The 17,159-nt window shown below is 35.3% G+C and overlaps 1 protein-coding gene across 1 annotated transcript in view; it reads right to left on the bottom strand.

Moving 5' to 3' along the window:
- LOC150084640 (synaptosomal-associated protein 25-like) overlaps positions 1-17,159 on the bottom strand; it is a 145,553-nt gene that overhangs the window by 91,823 nt on the left and 36,571 nt on the right. The window lies entirely within an intron of this gene.

Below are 17,159 nucleotides of genomic sequence, written 5' to 3' on the forward strand. Positions count from 1 at the left end.
TTTGGAAGGGTAATAAAAACTAAAAGAATATTATTTATAGCAGCTTATATATAGAAGAAAGTGATAATACGTACTGTTGATGACAGAATATTAACTGAAATCTAAAATATTTAAGGGATATAACTAAAAAAAGCATTATCAAAATACTAAAGTATACATGAACAAGGACATCTGAGTGATAAAAACTCAATTGCTCGCTCTTTAACAATAATTTTGTTTGCCACTGATTTTTGTTTGCTTTTCCTAAATCTTCATCTACAATATTACCCTACTGATTTCAGTGCTTTCAAAATGTTCAATTTCTTTTATCAGGCAAAACAGACATGCAGCATTAAACATACAGCCAAGGATTCAAAGATATACCTACATGAACTATTTCCCTATGAGAACTACAGATGCTTCTTCTAGACTCAGCTGTAACAAACAAAGCTCAATGTGATATAATTAATCTGAGGTCTAACAGATGTTCAGAGAGTGCTGGATGTGCAGTGTGAGGTGAAGTGACAGTTTAAAATAAAATACACGTTTACCAGAAGTTCTATTATATACTTTTGACAACTGCAATTGGTAATGGGTGCAGAAATATACGTACAAGATAGACCCAAAAATTCTAGTGGCTTTTTTCGTCCCTGTGGGAGTGATATTAACATATAAATAAACTGTGCAGTTGATAGTAGAAAAGTCAGCAAAATGAGCATAATCCATGTCAATTTTTGATATTTGACAACAGCATCTGGACAAGTAGCTCTTACCCAGTATATGAAGTTGATACCCAAGAATTGTCACAATCACGAATGCTCAGCTTAGCTTTGCTATGTTCCTTTGAAGAAATTCAGAAATTTTAAAATATCCCATCCAACAAGAAAAATATTAGACAACTTTGACAATTCAATATTTTTTTCTCCCAGGAAGATATTAAAAAAAAAAGTCATTGAGAATAGGTTATTTAAGTGGAAATAACAATTACTTTTCAAAACTTTTTATGACATTTGTTTATACTGCTAATTATGACTTATTACATCAAATGTTACTCTTTTAATACTTGTATATAAGAAGACACAATTTAATCTTGTTTTCAAGTTGCTTCCCAAATTTATTATGGACATAAATGATAAGCAGTATGCAGCACTGAAGCTCAGCATGCAACCATAGAAAATTGCAACAAAAGGCTTATGGTGATCAGTATTGCTAATTAATAGCTCAAGTCTGCCTAACAATTTTACCCATTTATAATGTGGAAAATGAAAAACACAGCCAGTATTTTTAGTTTTCATGCAGCTATGCATGAAAACTAAAAATACTGGCAGGTAGCATGTATGCTTGATTCTGCAAATCCAGTTACATGTTTTCCACCTGGCATACAGGCCTAAAATTGGCCCCAAGTGACTTCTATCCAATAATGAAGTGAAAGTTCTGTGGGTACTGCTTCAAAACCAGAACTATAACTATCAAAACAAGTTGAAGAAATTAAGATATTTAAGAATGGTTTCCAGCACTTTAAGTTTATCTTAATGTCTCTTTCCCCATCATGGAAGGGACATTAGGAAAAGTGCATTCAGGTAAGATCAAAGGACTTTAAAAAGGATTACAGAAAACACTAATTTTGAATAATTTAAAGTTATTTTATAATAAATCATTGAGTCTCCCTTGCATATGTAGTCAAAATTTGTTGAATAATGAACTACTTTGAAAACAAAATTAAAGTTTACAGTCACCTCTGATTTATTATTTCTGACCAATGTCTCTCTCTCTTGTGTAACAATTAAAAATAGAGGTCATTCTGTAATAACCCTTATCAAAAATTTATTTCATAACTATCAGATTTGTGGATCCTCTGCCTATCACATATTGATGTGCAGTTTTCTTGTTAAAATTGCATAAAAAGTAATTCTTTGTCCATGGGAGATCTCTTTTTTATACTTATAATAGCTACCAATTAACCAGAAGAGTTTATATCTTTATTGAAGATAATTAAGGCAGTCATATACCAACATCAGAATTGACAATGGGCTGTGCAAATTTTTTTTTATAGCAGCATTAAAATTCAATCTTACAATATGTGTACGATTGGTTGTGTGCTAATCTGGGCTCAGTCAGCTCAACAACTTTTCTAAATTAAGTGAGCTCCTTTAAGGGAGTACCTTATAGACAAATCTGAGCTAAAAATGCCTAAATTACAAGTGTCATTAAATGTATCACTTATGTTCTATGACAGCAAAGCATGTGGAACATGTAATTCAGTGTCACTGCTGTTTGTCTTTCTTTTCCCTGTTTCTTTTCCCTAACATGCTTGTTGACAGGAGAGACTGCTTCTATAGGGATGGGGTACACATAAATAGAAAGGGTGCAAGAATATTTGCTTGTTGTTGTTTTGGTTTTTAGGAGCATTAGCAACTAAGGCCATATTGCTCCGGGATATGCAGTGGTCATTCCCTGACCTTTCCGCATCCTCCGTATTTGGTGGTGACGGGCTCGAACCCCCGGTCTAATCAAGAAGTGTGTGCTACGCACTGCTGCTCCTTCCCACCTGGCTACAGAGGCGCCCGAGGAATATTTGCTGATGCTATCGAGGCAGGGTTAGGTGGGTCGGAAAACTGCTAGCTTGCGGGGGGATATTAGACTAAAAGGTTAACAGTGGCCACAGGCAGAGGCAAAAGTGATTCTTGCACTGCTTCTATTAAAATCAGCAGCAGTCTGGAAAGCAAGGCAATGGAGATTTCAAGGACTGCTGGGAGTCATAGTGGAACAAATAAATACATGGGCTGTGTTAGGGTAAATAAGAGTAGAAACAGGTGCGTGTATACTTGCATGTACACCAATGCTAGGAGTATAGTTAATAAATTTGATGAGCTTGAAGTGCTACTCAAGACATCAAAGGCAGATATTGTTGGAATATCAGAGATGTGATGTCACACAGACATAAGCAGCATAGAATTGGAATTTGGGGAGTACAATGTGTACAGAAAGAATAGACAGGACAGGAAGGGAGGAGGTGTTTATGCTGTTAGTTATGACACAAAATCTAAGGAAGTGTATCCAACTGATGCTGGTGGAAATGCAATGTTGAGTCTGTTTGGTGTGACATAAGCACTGGGAAAGGAAAAATGAGAGTAGATGTGTGTTATAGCCCTAATGAATCTGATCAGTATAATGAACAATTGTGCAGAGAATAGAGTAGGCTAGTAAATCAGAATGTCTATAATGGCAGATTTTAACTTTCCAATATTGACTGGAACTTGTGGATTGGTCATTCGCACACTAGCAAGACTTTTGTGGATTTATTGGATGACTGTTTTCTACAGCAACATGTTCGACAGGCAACCAGGTGGAGTAATACTCTTGATCTGATTATCAGCAGTGATTATTCATGTATTAATAATTTGCAGATAAAGGAACCACTGGGTGACAGTGATTACAATGTACTGAAGTGGGAATTACCTAAAGATGTAAATACCATCAAGGCTAAAGGAAAGGGCTTTTGCTTTCGTAAAGGTGACCACAGAGGTCTCAGACAGTTTGTACGGTGGAAACAACTGATGTTAGCAACGATGAATTCTAAATGGGAATCCTTCAGGGATTTAATTTTGGAGGTTACTAGGCTTTCTATTCTAAGAAATACTGTTCAAGGTTTAGGCCTAAATGGATGTCAGATGAATTAATGAGGCTCGTAGCAGAGAAGAATGTATGGGATGCATATAAAGTATCAGGTGATACAGAAGCCTATAGCAGGTATAAACTAGTCTGTAATCAAGTCAAATGTGGTTAGGTATGCGAAGGAAGATTACGAGAAATCTTTGGCAAAGGATGCAAAGAAAAACAACAAACAGTTCTTTACATATATGCAAACTCTAGAAGGAAAAGGATGAATCAGATTGGACCACTAACATAGATGGGTTGACTATTGATGATCATGCTCAGGTAGCTGATAAACTGAATGAGTATTTTGCATCTACATTCACACGAGGAGTTATTCAATTAGGGGAGTGCCAGACGTTTATCAAACTCCAACAGGGAGCTAAGTGATTTTGTAATAACTGAGAGAAAAGTGGAGAAATTGTTGCAGTTAAACATAAAAAAGGCACCTAGGGTAGACAGGATCTATCCAGTTATATTAAGGGAGGCAGCTAAGGAAGTAAGCAAACCCTTAGCCATAATTATGAGCTTCCTTGGACTCAGGGGAGGTCTCCATGGAATGGAAGTGTGCAAATATATCATCTATTCACAAAGGGGGTTCTCAAAAGGTGACAAGTGTGTGCGTGTGTTGTGTGTGTGTGCGTGGTATGGTTGTTTATTGGTGCATTAGCTGCCATGGCTATAGTACACCTAGGTGACAAGTAAATATAGACCTGTTAGTTTAACTTGTGTTCGGGGGAAAATAATGGAATCACTGGTTAAAGAAGCATTGCAGGATCATCTAGAGAAGACTGCAGTAATAGTTAAGACACACCATGGTTTGTTAAAGAGAAGTCTTGTCTGACCAATTTGATTGGATACTATGATGTGGTCACAAAGGAACTGAATGCCAAAAACAATTTTGATATCATATACTTGGATTTCAGGAATGCTTTTGATATTGTTACACATGGAAGACTGCTGTACAACTTGGAGAGGAATGGCATTAAGGGTAAGTTGTTACAATGGATAAAGGGATTGTTGAATGGGAGACAACGGAGTGGTAATCAACGGACACTGCTCTTCGTGGAGTTCCCCAGGGTTCTGTGTTGGGCACATTATTTTATATATTTATCAATGATATTGATGATTGATGAGGGTATATCAGGTTTAATGTCCAAGTTTGCAGATGATACAAAGGTTGGAAGGGTTGTTAATGACAGTATGCTACTCAAACTGGATCTAGATAAGTTGGGGAAATGGGCTGAGAAGTGGCAACTGAAGTTTAACATTGACAAATGCAAAGTACTGCATATGGGTAGCAATAACCAAAGAGAAACGTACCAACTGTGTGGTACTACACTCAGGGAAGTGGAAAGTGAAAAAGACCTGGGGGTAATTGTGAAGTCAAATATGAAGTTCGCTGAGCAGTGCAGATGGGCTGCCAGGGCAGGTCATGGAGTCTTGTCAATGATATATAGCAATATTGCTAGCAGGGACAGGGAGATGATTATCCCATTATACAAGGCAATGGTCAGGCCACAGCTAGAGTACTGTGTACAGGTCTGGAGGTCTCATTTTAGGAAGCATGCAGAGTTGCTAGAACAAAGAAGGGCAACAAAATTGGTGAGAGGAACAATGGGGTGCGCTTACTAAGAAAGGCTTAAGTTCTGCAAATTGCAGCACCTGGAGAGTCGGCACCTGCGAGGTGATTAAGGCCTTGAATGGGTTGAGTAAACTAAATGCTGATGGGATTCTTCTTCCTCGTGCTCAGATTAAGAACTTGAGGGGGCACAGATTCAAATTGAGGAAAGACAGTTGTAGAGTAGATGTGTGGAAATTTGCCGTTAGCCAGAGGGTAGTTGATTGGTGGAACAGACTTCCATCTTTTGTTGTGGAAGCTGATAGCCTAAATAAATTTCAGGCTGAGCTGGACAGGCATTTGGAATGAATGGAGGGGTGAAATGGGAAGTTTTTTTTTTTTTTTTGGCTGATGCTGCGTAAGCTTGCTTCCTTGCATCGTATGCCTCTACTAATGCTACGACCAATACCACTTTGGCATTACAAAAGTGGAACTAGTCATTATTATTAATTACAAATACTACATAATAAAAAAACTAGTCATTATAATAACCAATTCTTGAAAGGCTGTGGAAGGATTTCAGATATATAATATATATGTATGGGGTGGGTGGGGGAAGAATATGCTTGATGTGCTTTCTCCATCAATAATGGAAATGCTGGAAAAAGTGACAATGGTACGTATCCAAATCAACATACTTCAATCCATGTAGATTTCTTAGAGTGGATTCTCTCTCTCTCTCTCTCTCTCTCTCTCTCTCTCTCTCTCTCTCTCTCTCTCTCTCTCTCTCTCTCTCTCCCCCCCCTTTTCAAAATCATCTCCTTTAAAGTGTATACACTTGTTGATAAACCTACTCGAAGTGCTCACAGAGGCCATTTCTTGACAAGTCTTTGAGAGTAGTTGCTGTGGTCACAGAGTCTTGACATTCTTTAATGCATCTTTACCACTTAAATTGAAGTTTTCTTCAAACACTTGTCTGTGTAAACCTCTGACATTTCTCCCATTATCTCTCGTTAGCACTGATACCACATTATGTACAAAGCAAATAGTGAAATATTGCTGAATCTTCAAATCCTCCATTATGCAGCTCAGAAAGTGGTTCACATATAACTTAATGGCACTTTGCAATGGCCAGACATTAGAACTTTCAACTGTGCCAGTGCATTCTTGAATACAGTTTCATGACATCTACCAGTAATTTTCTGAAACTTAGGTGACTGAAACAATTAAATGATCAGCCTGTGTATTTTTATATCTTATTACAATGAACAGACACAGTTGATTCCATTTATTGGATTTATTCCTGAATGTACACAGTTTCACAAGTAAATTTGTTTCCACATTTACAAGTTTTTATCTCAATTTTATTTCACATTACCACTGTTTTTGTTTTGGGTTTCTGAAAGTATGTATTTGTCAGTTTGTATTTGCCTATTCTTATATTTTATTGCAAATTCTTATACTTATCATAATTAATGAATATCTAATACTTTCTGTATTAGAAATTCGGTCATCATGACAATTATAAGAATTTTAATTTTTCAATAATCTCTCATTTAAAGAGTTTACCCGAGTTCAGTTGAGATTTTACACTGTTTTATAATCAGTGTGCAAAATGTTACACTAGTTTAATCAGAGCAATTCTACTGATGCTTCTTCACACACACACACACACACACACACACACACACACACACACACACACACACACACACACACACACACACACAGAGTCTGTGTCTAATTCAATTTAAAAACTGCTTCCTATTAAGAGCTTAATAAAAAGCTGTTAAGAACTTAATAAGAGCTGCTTATTAAGTGAATCATTCCAGTCTGTGTCGTTAAATCATAAATGAAAGAATTTAAAACTCACAAGATGTTAAGTTTGCTTAAAAACTAGCCTTACTCATCGTTTTTAAACATTCTTGAATCAGAATACATTTCAGAATGAGTAAGGCTGGTTTTAAAACAAATTTAACACATCATGAGTTTTTAAATTCTTTCATCGCTTGTTTTTAATATAGAAAATATTAACCAAAATTGTTTTCTTACTGATTATTCACTCATCATATTTCTTTAAAATCTCAATGAATTCAGGGAAAAATTTAGTTTCATGCTATGGGAACTATAAAACATTATACAGGTAGCATAGCCTGATTCTGATATAAATTTTATATTTTTAAATGTAAATGTTAGCATTCAAGTCAAAATAAGAACAAATCACTATTATGTAAACAAGGTTTTTTGGCTTGTATTGCACCATATACTTGATCCCTGCCATACATATACATGTATGTTTTTCATACGGACTGTGTAGAGTACAAATGTAAGATTTTCATGAATGAGCTCCTTTCATCATATACATAACATACGCACATTTAGAAGGCTGTTCTAAATAATGTATCCATTTATGTGTGAATTGTTGAAAAATCTTCAAGTAGGTGTTGGCATACCCTATCACATATTAAGTATATGGTTATTAGGTACGATATGGTTTATAATAAATAGCAGTCAGAAAATAGATTTGAAAATTGGAATAGAAGCTTGCATCTGTTAGCATCAGTTTTCTGATGTGAGCTTAGAAAAATTAAAATTGAATAATTCTCTAGGATTTTGATCTAGGAGTTGATGGAACTGAATTAAGTGATACATAAATAGATGTAGAAAATATTAGTGCATCAAAAAATTAACACTGAGTTTTATTTTTTCACGATTTTTTATTACTTTTTTTTTCAAGTTGTGATTTTATTTTTGACAATTATTATAATGCTGGCATCAAGTAAAAATAAAAACAAATTAATATTAAAAGCATTTATTTACAACGTGTTCATATTTAAAATACTTAAATTCCATAAATACTCTCTACCAGGAACCCACATACATTGTGGGAAATCATGCATGAATGGGTAAATAAAAAGCACTATTATTACAATGAGAAGTATATTACTAGTTATTTAAAATGTATTCCATTCCCCATGCTATGGGGAATGGAACAACAAAGGTATGCTATAGGAACTATAAAACATTATGGTACAGAGAACTGCATACCTTTTAATAAATAGCAATATACTTCTCCATTGTATCAATGATTTTTAATTAAAGTGCATAATGTGACATCAAGGCAACTTGTAGTGGCCTCCACAATATGAGATCAATGCACTTAACAGTGAACCTTGTTTGCACAATGCCATGTACAGAATGAGGCTATGCTTCATGAGTATGTTTCATAACACAAGGTCTCGACCCTAAATTCACTGAGCTTTTAAAACTTCTTGACCATAAGGTATTTCACATAATGTGGATATTTCTCATTACCCAAACCATTCACTCAAAGTGCCTACTTTCCCACAGATGAGGTTTGAAAAAGTCAAAATCATACAGGGAAATGGCATACATTTTAAATTAACAGCAATAGCCTTCTCCACTGTAGCAGAGCATTTCATTTAAAGCACATAGTGCAATACCAAGGAAACTCACGGTGAAGTGTCTCCAAAACATGAGATCAATGTGGCAAACCTTGTTTGCTCAATGATATGTACAAATTGAGGGTGTGCCCTACCTGTACAATAATATCTTTAAATAAAACAAAGCAAAAAATAATAAAAATGAAACTATTCAGAAATATAAATGTCATAAGTTTATTTAAAAAGAACATTTTCAAATTAATAAATGCACATGAAAAATTATAATATCCACTCAACTGTCATTCTGCCAGGTGATCCCACTGATTCGATATCTGCGTAACCTGATACTCAATAAGGGTATAATGTGTATGACAGAAGTGCACACTAAGGCAGACTTACAGCAATGAGCGTGAATATCACAGTAGGTGCAGACCTCTGTGACAAACTAACACATATACTTCAGTGAAGGTAGTCATGCGGCTTTTCATGTACAGGCTCTGTGGAATGTGAATGCACAGCTACAATTTTTGTGTGTGAATGATGTAACGTTTTCCACAATGAAGTGTGAAAAACTTGAATGAAACACACAATAACAGACAATCCATAATATATTTTGTGTTACTATAAAGTAACAAGTATTTAATTACCTCTACTGTTTAGGCATTTTTGACTTGTTTGTCCTTTGAGATCACTCCCTACTCACAAAAGGAATAACAATTAATTTAGATATACCCATATACAATAATATCAGTTCTAGATTTTAAGGGACTATCTTGAACAGACCAATATCTTCTAAAAATAGAGTATGGGTTTGAAAAGCTCAAGTTAAATACTATGGAATATTTTAAAATGTATTTTATAGTAAAGAAATATTTTTACCATATATTTTTATATAAAAATAAATCACTTACACTTATCTTTCCAGTTTAACCCAATATCCTGATTTTTCCTGTACCCTCAAGTAAGTTTCCTAAATTTTGGGTTTAAGCACGTATACATGCACACACAATAGCTCAATATTTTAAAAATACTCCGCTGAAAGTTAAGACATTGTTTTAAAAATACACCTCTGACCTTTTTCTGAACATGAAATGTGCATCACAAGATTATATCCTGGTGCAAGTTATATGAAACTTGACAGAGGGCTTTATACATTGCCATATAAGGCAATTATTAGGTCTGGCCCATAAACAGTTTAATCACCCCTTAGGTTTGTTTCTTTCATTATATGCCAGGCTGTTTAACATGTCCACTGCCAGTGGTATGTAATGACAATTATGAAGATACCACTTTTATAATTATTATTTCTTTACCTTAAATTTAATTTTATGCTAAATGTATTTTAAAATATTAATTAGTGTCTGAAACTAGCTAAAAATGTGCATTTTTTAAATCATAACTGTAACACACACACATGCTGATGGCAATGAAGCAATAATCTCTGTATGCTACAAGCGAATGAATTATTTCTTTATTAACTGTGTAACATGCATGTAATATTCCCAACAGTGTAATTAAATCTCTCATTGACCACCTACTACAGAAATTTAACTAATTTCATTCCAAACTAAAATATACCCCTAGAAGCAGGGAAGGAAAAAAAACAAAACAAAAACAAAGAAAACAGCATTAATTTTTTTAAACCTGTTTATACAGTACATTAGAAATCAAAACCAAATTTCGAAAGCACAAGAAGTCTTATTGGTAAATGAAGGCCTCCATAGCCAAGTGGTCAGGAGTGGGAGTGCAGTAGTACATGCTCTTTGAGTAGACTGGGGTTCAAGCCCCTGACTGCTAGATATGGTCGATCTGTCAACCCACACTGGACCAGTGTGGCAGATTATGGTCCATTTCCCTCAACACTGAATTGTTGAGGAAGCTTCCATCCTGCAGTGGATTGATAATGGCTGCTGCTTACCTTATCTTACATTAGAAATTGTAAAACTTCCTCGCTGAAAATCCAAACACATTGCCAATTTTACACTTTTGTTCTCATCACCCCTAAAGGGGGGTAGAATCTTATAGATACAAATATATTTAATGTTATTAAAATACAAAACCAATTTAATTATATAACCTCAGTATTTCAAAAGCACAAGAGGTCTTAATGGTAAATTCATTGCACATGTCTCATAGAAGTTTAAGAGCCATAACAAAGTTAATAAATAGCCTGTCCGAAATGATATTTTTAACTTTCTGTTTCACTGCCAAATAGCTTCCTGCTTGTAATTCTTTTTTTTTTTTTTTTAGAGGTATTATATCACTGTTCTTCTCATCCTATTCCAAAATAAGTTCTTTTTCAACAACCATAGTTATTCGAGACCAGAAAACAGAGTATACCTTACAGCATGACAAAGGGACTAGTGCCAAATATACTGGGATTAGATCTATCCTTCTGCTAAGGTAATTCTGTTTCTTTGGATGCTATCATAATCTTAATCTCAATAATAATTAGGAAAAGCTCCCATATGTGCATTTCAAAACATACAAAAAGTGAAGTGGCATTACAATAAATAATGTTTGCAAAATTGCTGTATAGTTACAAATTACATGAGGAGTCTTTAGCCATAAAACTGCTTCAGCAGAAATTGCCTAACTTATTAAATGCATGTACAGTATACAAGATCTTAAGTTATCACATCTTTCTTGAATATTGTTTAGTAAAAACCTTGAATAGTGCACCCATCTTGAATACTAGTTATGGATCAAAAGTGATTTGACTACTTCTAAATTTATATTTTACATTCTTTTTCCAGGTGATGACATCACTTCTTTGAAAAGTCTATTTTTTCTGGCTATAACTATTCTCTTATTTTTTATTGTATTCTTTTAAAGAACCACAAGGGAACATGTGCACTGTTTACATTACTAGTAATATACCTCTTAATTTATAAATTTAACTTCATTTCCATCACATTTTCATTTCAATTATACCACTGCAACCTTGTGGGGGGGGGAGATTTCTGTGTAAGCACACACAATGCACTAATTAATATTAACAAAGCAGGAGTGATCTTTTAAATTTAATGCATTTTTTTAAATATTTATGCTGTGCTTTAATTTTTTTTATTGAAATTAATGTTAGATAGATTTTAATATCAGGATTTATTGATTTAAGTCAGGATTTATTTGATTAAGCCTTAAAAACTATTTTTTAATGGATCCTGCAAAATTATTCATTTTTAACGTTTATGGAAAATAAAGCTTTGTCAATTGTCACTATTTAAATACAAGTTGAGGCATTCTCAATCAAATAAAACAAATTTTTTTTGTTTTATTAAAATGTTAAAACAAAAAAAATATTTTAAAAAAAATTATAAAATAAATTTAAATTTATTTAAAAATTTCACCCCTTGAGTGCACACAGTGGTTCCTGATCATCCCAGTGATACACAATAAATGACCCCGGGGGCTCACATCTGGTGAGTATGGGCATGGCACACCCAGGGTCCTGAGCTGGATATCATCATTCTTCTCTTTCTTGGTGATTCCCTTCTGCTTTTGACTCTCTCTCTCTCTCTCTCTCTCTCTCTCTCTCTCTCTCTCTCTCAGGGTTACTCGGGAACTTTTTTTTTTTCCTGGTGCAGCATAAGCCTCAGGCTTCCTTGCATCATATGGATATTAATAATAATAATAATAATAATAATAACTCTAATTCAGAAAGTATTGGTATTTATGACTTGCTTTTCCAAATTTCAGTATGGCTGGAGATCTTGAAATATGCAGAAATGCATCTTTGAATTCTTTATTTAGAGCATTATACAGGGTGTCACAAAAATCTATACTCACAGGTAAAAATAAAATACATTTTAATCACATTAGTCATTAAGATGCTCAAAATGAGCTCCTTGTACATTTATTCATTCATTCATACACATATCTATCCGCTTTCGCAGACTGGTGATTATTCATTGAAATAATCAATGCCTGCATTTTTCTGGAGGAAGAACGTCAACATTGGATTTAACACTTGTTTCAGCATATGCAAGTAATTTTCACCTGTAACATTTCCCTCAAAAAATATCAAGTCCCGCCAACTTAATTCATGGATGGCACACCAAACTACAACCTTAGGATAAGTTTGTGAATGGCCTTCAGCCATTCAATTGGAGTTGGTATCATTTCCAATATCGATAATTATGCTGATTAACAGAACCATTCAAGTAAAAACATGCCTTATCACTGAACATAACATCTGATAGCAAAGTGGGGTGTGTAATACCCACTCACAGAATTCCACCTGTCTGTCTGTCACCTCCATGTAATTCTGAAGTAATTGTACTTTGCAAGAATGGAATTTGTTTCATTTCAAAATCCTTGCAAATAAAAAAAAAAATGAAAATTAAAATGGCTATTGGAGTGATGTAAATATGAATTTTAATACTCCTTCAGTATATTTTTGACTTGTTCTATGCCCCTCATTTTGTTAGAATTCGAGAGGGCTATAAAAAAAAATCAGATCTGAGTATTAGGTTCTGCATATGCCTGTGCACTGGTTTATGTAACATAGGCTCAAGCATTTGTCGAGAACGCCACGAGTTTGTAATAAAAATGAACACCATGGGTCAGAAAAATTACATCTAGAAGGATATAGATGCCTAACATTAATATATTTTTGGTTTTAATTTCTTATCATTATTTCAGTCTGAAGTGTTAATTGGATTATAATTTTCTGGTGTGATTGAGATTACAAGTTTTTGGCTGTTGTTTTAATGTTGTCAGTGGACATTAATTCTGCACAGCATACCACATAAGTGGAATTCTTATTTCAATTTTCATGTCTTCTTGCCATTTTTTTTTTTTTTTAATGCAGTGTTCAGCTAGCACAGCTTGGCATGTGCTAGTTGAACAATAAATATAGCAGTCATTAATGGGCCACTAATATGACAAAATTTCCAAACACACCAGCACTTCAAGTCTGCATGCAACCATTGTCATTGTCCACAATACTAAAAAATAAAATAGTATAATTACATTGGCATCCAATATTATTGATTTTGTTTGCAGGTTTATTGTTGCTGACTTTTATTTGTGATCTGATTCGCATATGTTATGTGCTTGACTGCAGAAATTTGATCAAGCACAGGAAAGCTGTAAAAGCCATCTGGCTCTCAAACCCTTTAATTTTTTTTTAAATTCACCTTGGGAAAAAAGTCAAAGATCTAAATTATAGATTTGCAGTGTTCTTTTAAACCAAGAAATAGTTACCTCATTTTTCTTACAATATTTACAACAGTACTTTCTCTATCTTTCCTTTTACATGAGCAGCTTGATGTGCATTAAACGTGCTATTAGATGTTTGTTGTAACATAGTGGTCATCAGTTGTTGCTGCAATGTTAGCACAGATTGTAACTGGACTGCCATTCTCTCATTTCATTCCAACTGAGCCTTTTGTTGTTGGGCATTAAGATTAAACTGTGCCATGGTTCTTCCCATGCCATCTTTCCTTTTACATGAGCAGCTTGATGTGCATTAAATGTGCTATTAGATGTTTGTTGTAATGTTAGCATAGATTGTAACTGGACTGCCATTCTCTCATTTCATTCCAACTGAGCCTTTTGTTGTTGGGCATTAAGATTAAACTGTGCCATGGTTTCCATAAAAATGTCAGTTTGGCTGGAAGCTTAGAAATTTTAAAGGTGTCTACTTCCTTAGCTTTACTCAAAGTGGCATCAAGGTTTTAATCTTGTTCTCAAGTATGGCAACATAAACTACCTGAGTGGTTCCTCATAGAAATATATAAAATAGTAGCCTGTTAAAAAAAAAAAAAACTCTAATAAATGTCCTCAATTATCACTTGCTTCTTCATTTGATGTAACCCATTGGCAAACCTTGTGTGGCAGTCCCAAGATTTCTAAGTGGCAGAAGAGAATCTTGACAATGCCAGAATCTGTATCCATAAGATCTGGTGATGAATATAAAAATAATCTTGCCCTATACCCTATTATGAACTACACTAACTAAGTGAGCTTCTGGTCAATTATAGGAATATTGCAGTCTCTTAATGTGTTTAAAGAACATAGTGACAGGAACTTCTGGACTGTCACCAGAAAACATTTGGACCAGAACCACACTACCTGGGTTCATCATGCATGACATATTTTGAACAATATTATCTGCCCACATTTCTTTTGTTTGAGAGAAAAAAAGACAACTTTGATTAGACAAGATTAATAAGAAATTAAATAATCTAATTTTCATGACAGTCAAAAACTTACAAGTTCAAAATCCTGTCAGAAACTACACTAAATTAATAGTTTTTAAAACAAACAAAGAATATAACTTATTTTTGTAGGATTTATTTCGAAGTTTTCATTCTTAAACTATTATTTTAATATTTTAAAACTTTTAAAAATATTTTTGCCATATATATTAAAAGACATTCCACAGGATATCTCCGTGTGCATACACTGAAAGGACAGAAATTATGGGATACATGGTTGCTGGGGAAGACGACACTGTCACCCCTCTCACTAGTGGACGAACCCACCACTCAGCAGGTATATAGGTACACTGCATTCACATAGACGTTAATTCGATGTCAGTAGGGATAAACGTTATGAGTTAATCAACTTTGAAAGAGGGATGATAGTAGGTCCCAGACGCATGGGTCACTCTATTGCGGAGGTGGCAGAGAAATTGCACTATGCCCATTCGACAGTATTGGGAATATGCCATTTCCGGAATAACATCTCATTGTGGACAGCACTGTAGGCAAAGAAAGGAAGTGGATGAATGTGGCTGTCAACATCTGTCTCCATTGTGGACAGTGCTGTGGGCGGAGAAAGGAAATGGATGAACGTGACCGTCGACATCTATCTCGCATTGTTTCAGACAACCAGAGAGCGATAGTGGCAAAAATCACCACCGACATCAATGAGGGAGGTGCCAGAAACGTCTCCATCAAGACCCTCATGCAATCATTAGCCACAATAGGTTATGGGGGCCACCGCCCCACCAGTGTCCCATTGCTAACACCATGACACAGGACTCTATGCCTCAATTGGGCAAAAGAACATTGGCACTGGACTTTGGATGATTGGTGACAGGTCTTCAGGTCCAATAAGTCCCATTTCCAGTTATTTCAAGCGGATGGGAGGGTGTGTATCTGGTGGAAACCGCATGAAGCTATGCACTCATCATGTCAACAAGGAACTGTTCAGGCAGCTGGATGGTTGGTAATGGTCTGAATGCATCTCTGAATGGTCCAGGTTATGTGTCCATCCTTGCAGACCATCTGCATCTCGTCATTATGCACCCACAGGGCAATGGACTCTTCCAGCAGAACAATGCGCGTCCCCATAGAGCCGTGGTAACTAGAATATGGTCTGAAGAGTATTCTGCAGATTAAACCACCATGGAATGGCCTCCCCATTCATCGGACATGAACCCTGTGGAGCATCTTTGGGATACTATGGAAAGGTGCATTCGAGCTTTGGATCCTCCACCGAGGAATGCAACGGAATTATGGACAGTAGTGCTGCACGCATGGAAGGAAATACCTGTGATATGCTTTCGTGAACTAGTGGACTCAATGCCTCTCCGTGACTGACCTTATTTGGACGAAAAGTGGGCCTACCCATTACTAGATAGGTATCCCATGATTTCTGTCCAATCAGTGTATGCTTATGAACATATCTACTAGCTGTTGTGATGATTTTTAATACTGATTTAATTTTAATTTATAAAAAATAATTAAAAATTATATATTTCTTTTTATAGCCCCTAATGCTGTCAAATGCACAATTTTAAATTATTTACTGCCTTTATTCCAAACATTTTCATAGCAACGTGAAGGACTCAGATGGATCAGTTAGTGTGACTTTGAGATGTGTCAGCTAGAGGGTTAATGATGATTAATTTCTAGATTCTCTTGATGTAAATATGTACCAGCTGGTTATAAAATAAGTTTCCCTATTCAGGAGACCCTAGTGTCAAAATGGTTAGAGACAGTGCTGTGAAAATCAGTGGCTGTCATTTAGGTGTGGGGAAGCGATTCGTAGAATAAAAAAGATTAGTTCAAATTTCTGCCACTAGGGGAAAATTGACACTGTAAACATGTGATGGAATATTTAATTTAGGATTAGATTTTAATATCAGAACTCAGAAATCTACAGATATTGTTCTATGTGCTTTCCTTCGCTTGAGATGACATTCTGAAAATGGAGGACTGCATGCAACACAGTTTCGTGTAGCATCTCATTGGGGATGTTCGCTACATTCTGTTTAATGCTTACTTTCAAATGGACAAGCATTTGTATGCTGCCATGGTAAACTCTGTCTTTCAGGTATCCTCATAGCCAGAAATCACAAGGATTGAAATCTGCTGTTGGGCTGGCCAGAACTGCAGAAAGTCTCTAGAAATGATGCGATCATTTCCGAATGTTGAACGGAGCAGTTCCTTCACTTGTCAACCAATGTGGGGAGGGGCACCATCTTGCATGAACACTACGGTCTCCAAGCATTGCCTTTCTTGCAGAGCAGGAATAATGTGATCTCTTAGAACATCAATAATGTGATCTCTCAGAAGAGCACAGTACCGTGCACTAGTTACCATACA

The sequence above is a fragment of the Mastigoproctus giganteus genome, chromosome 6 (assembly GCF_048544385.1).
Source record: "Mastigoproctus giganteus isolate SK-2022 chromosome 6, ASM4854438v1, whole genome shotgun sequence".
NCBI classification, from domain to species: Eukaryota; Metazoa; Arthropoda; class Arachnida; order Uropygi; family Thelyphonidae; genus Mastigoproctus; species Mastigoproctus giganteus.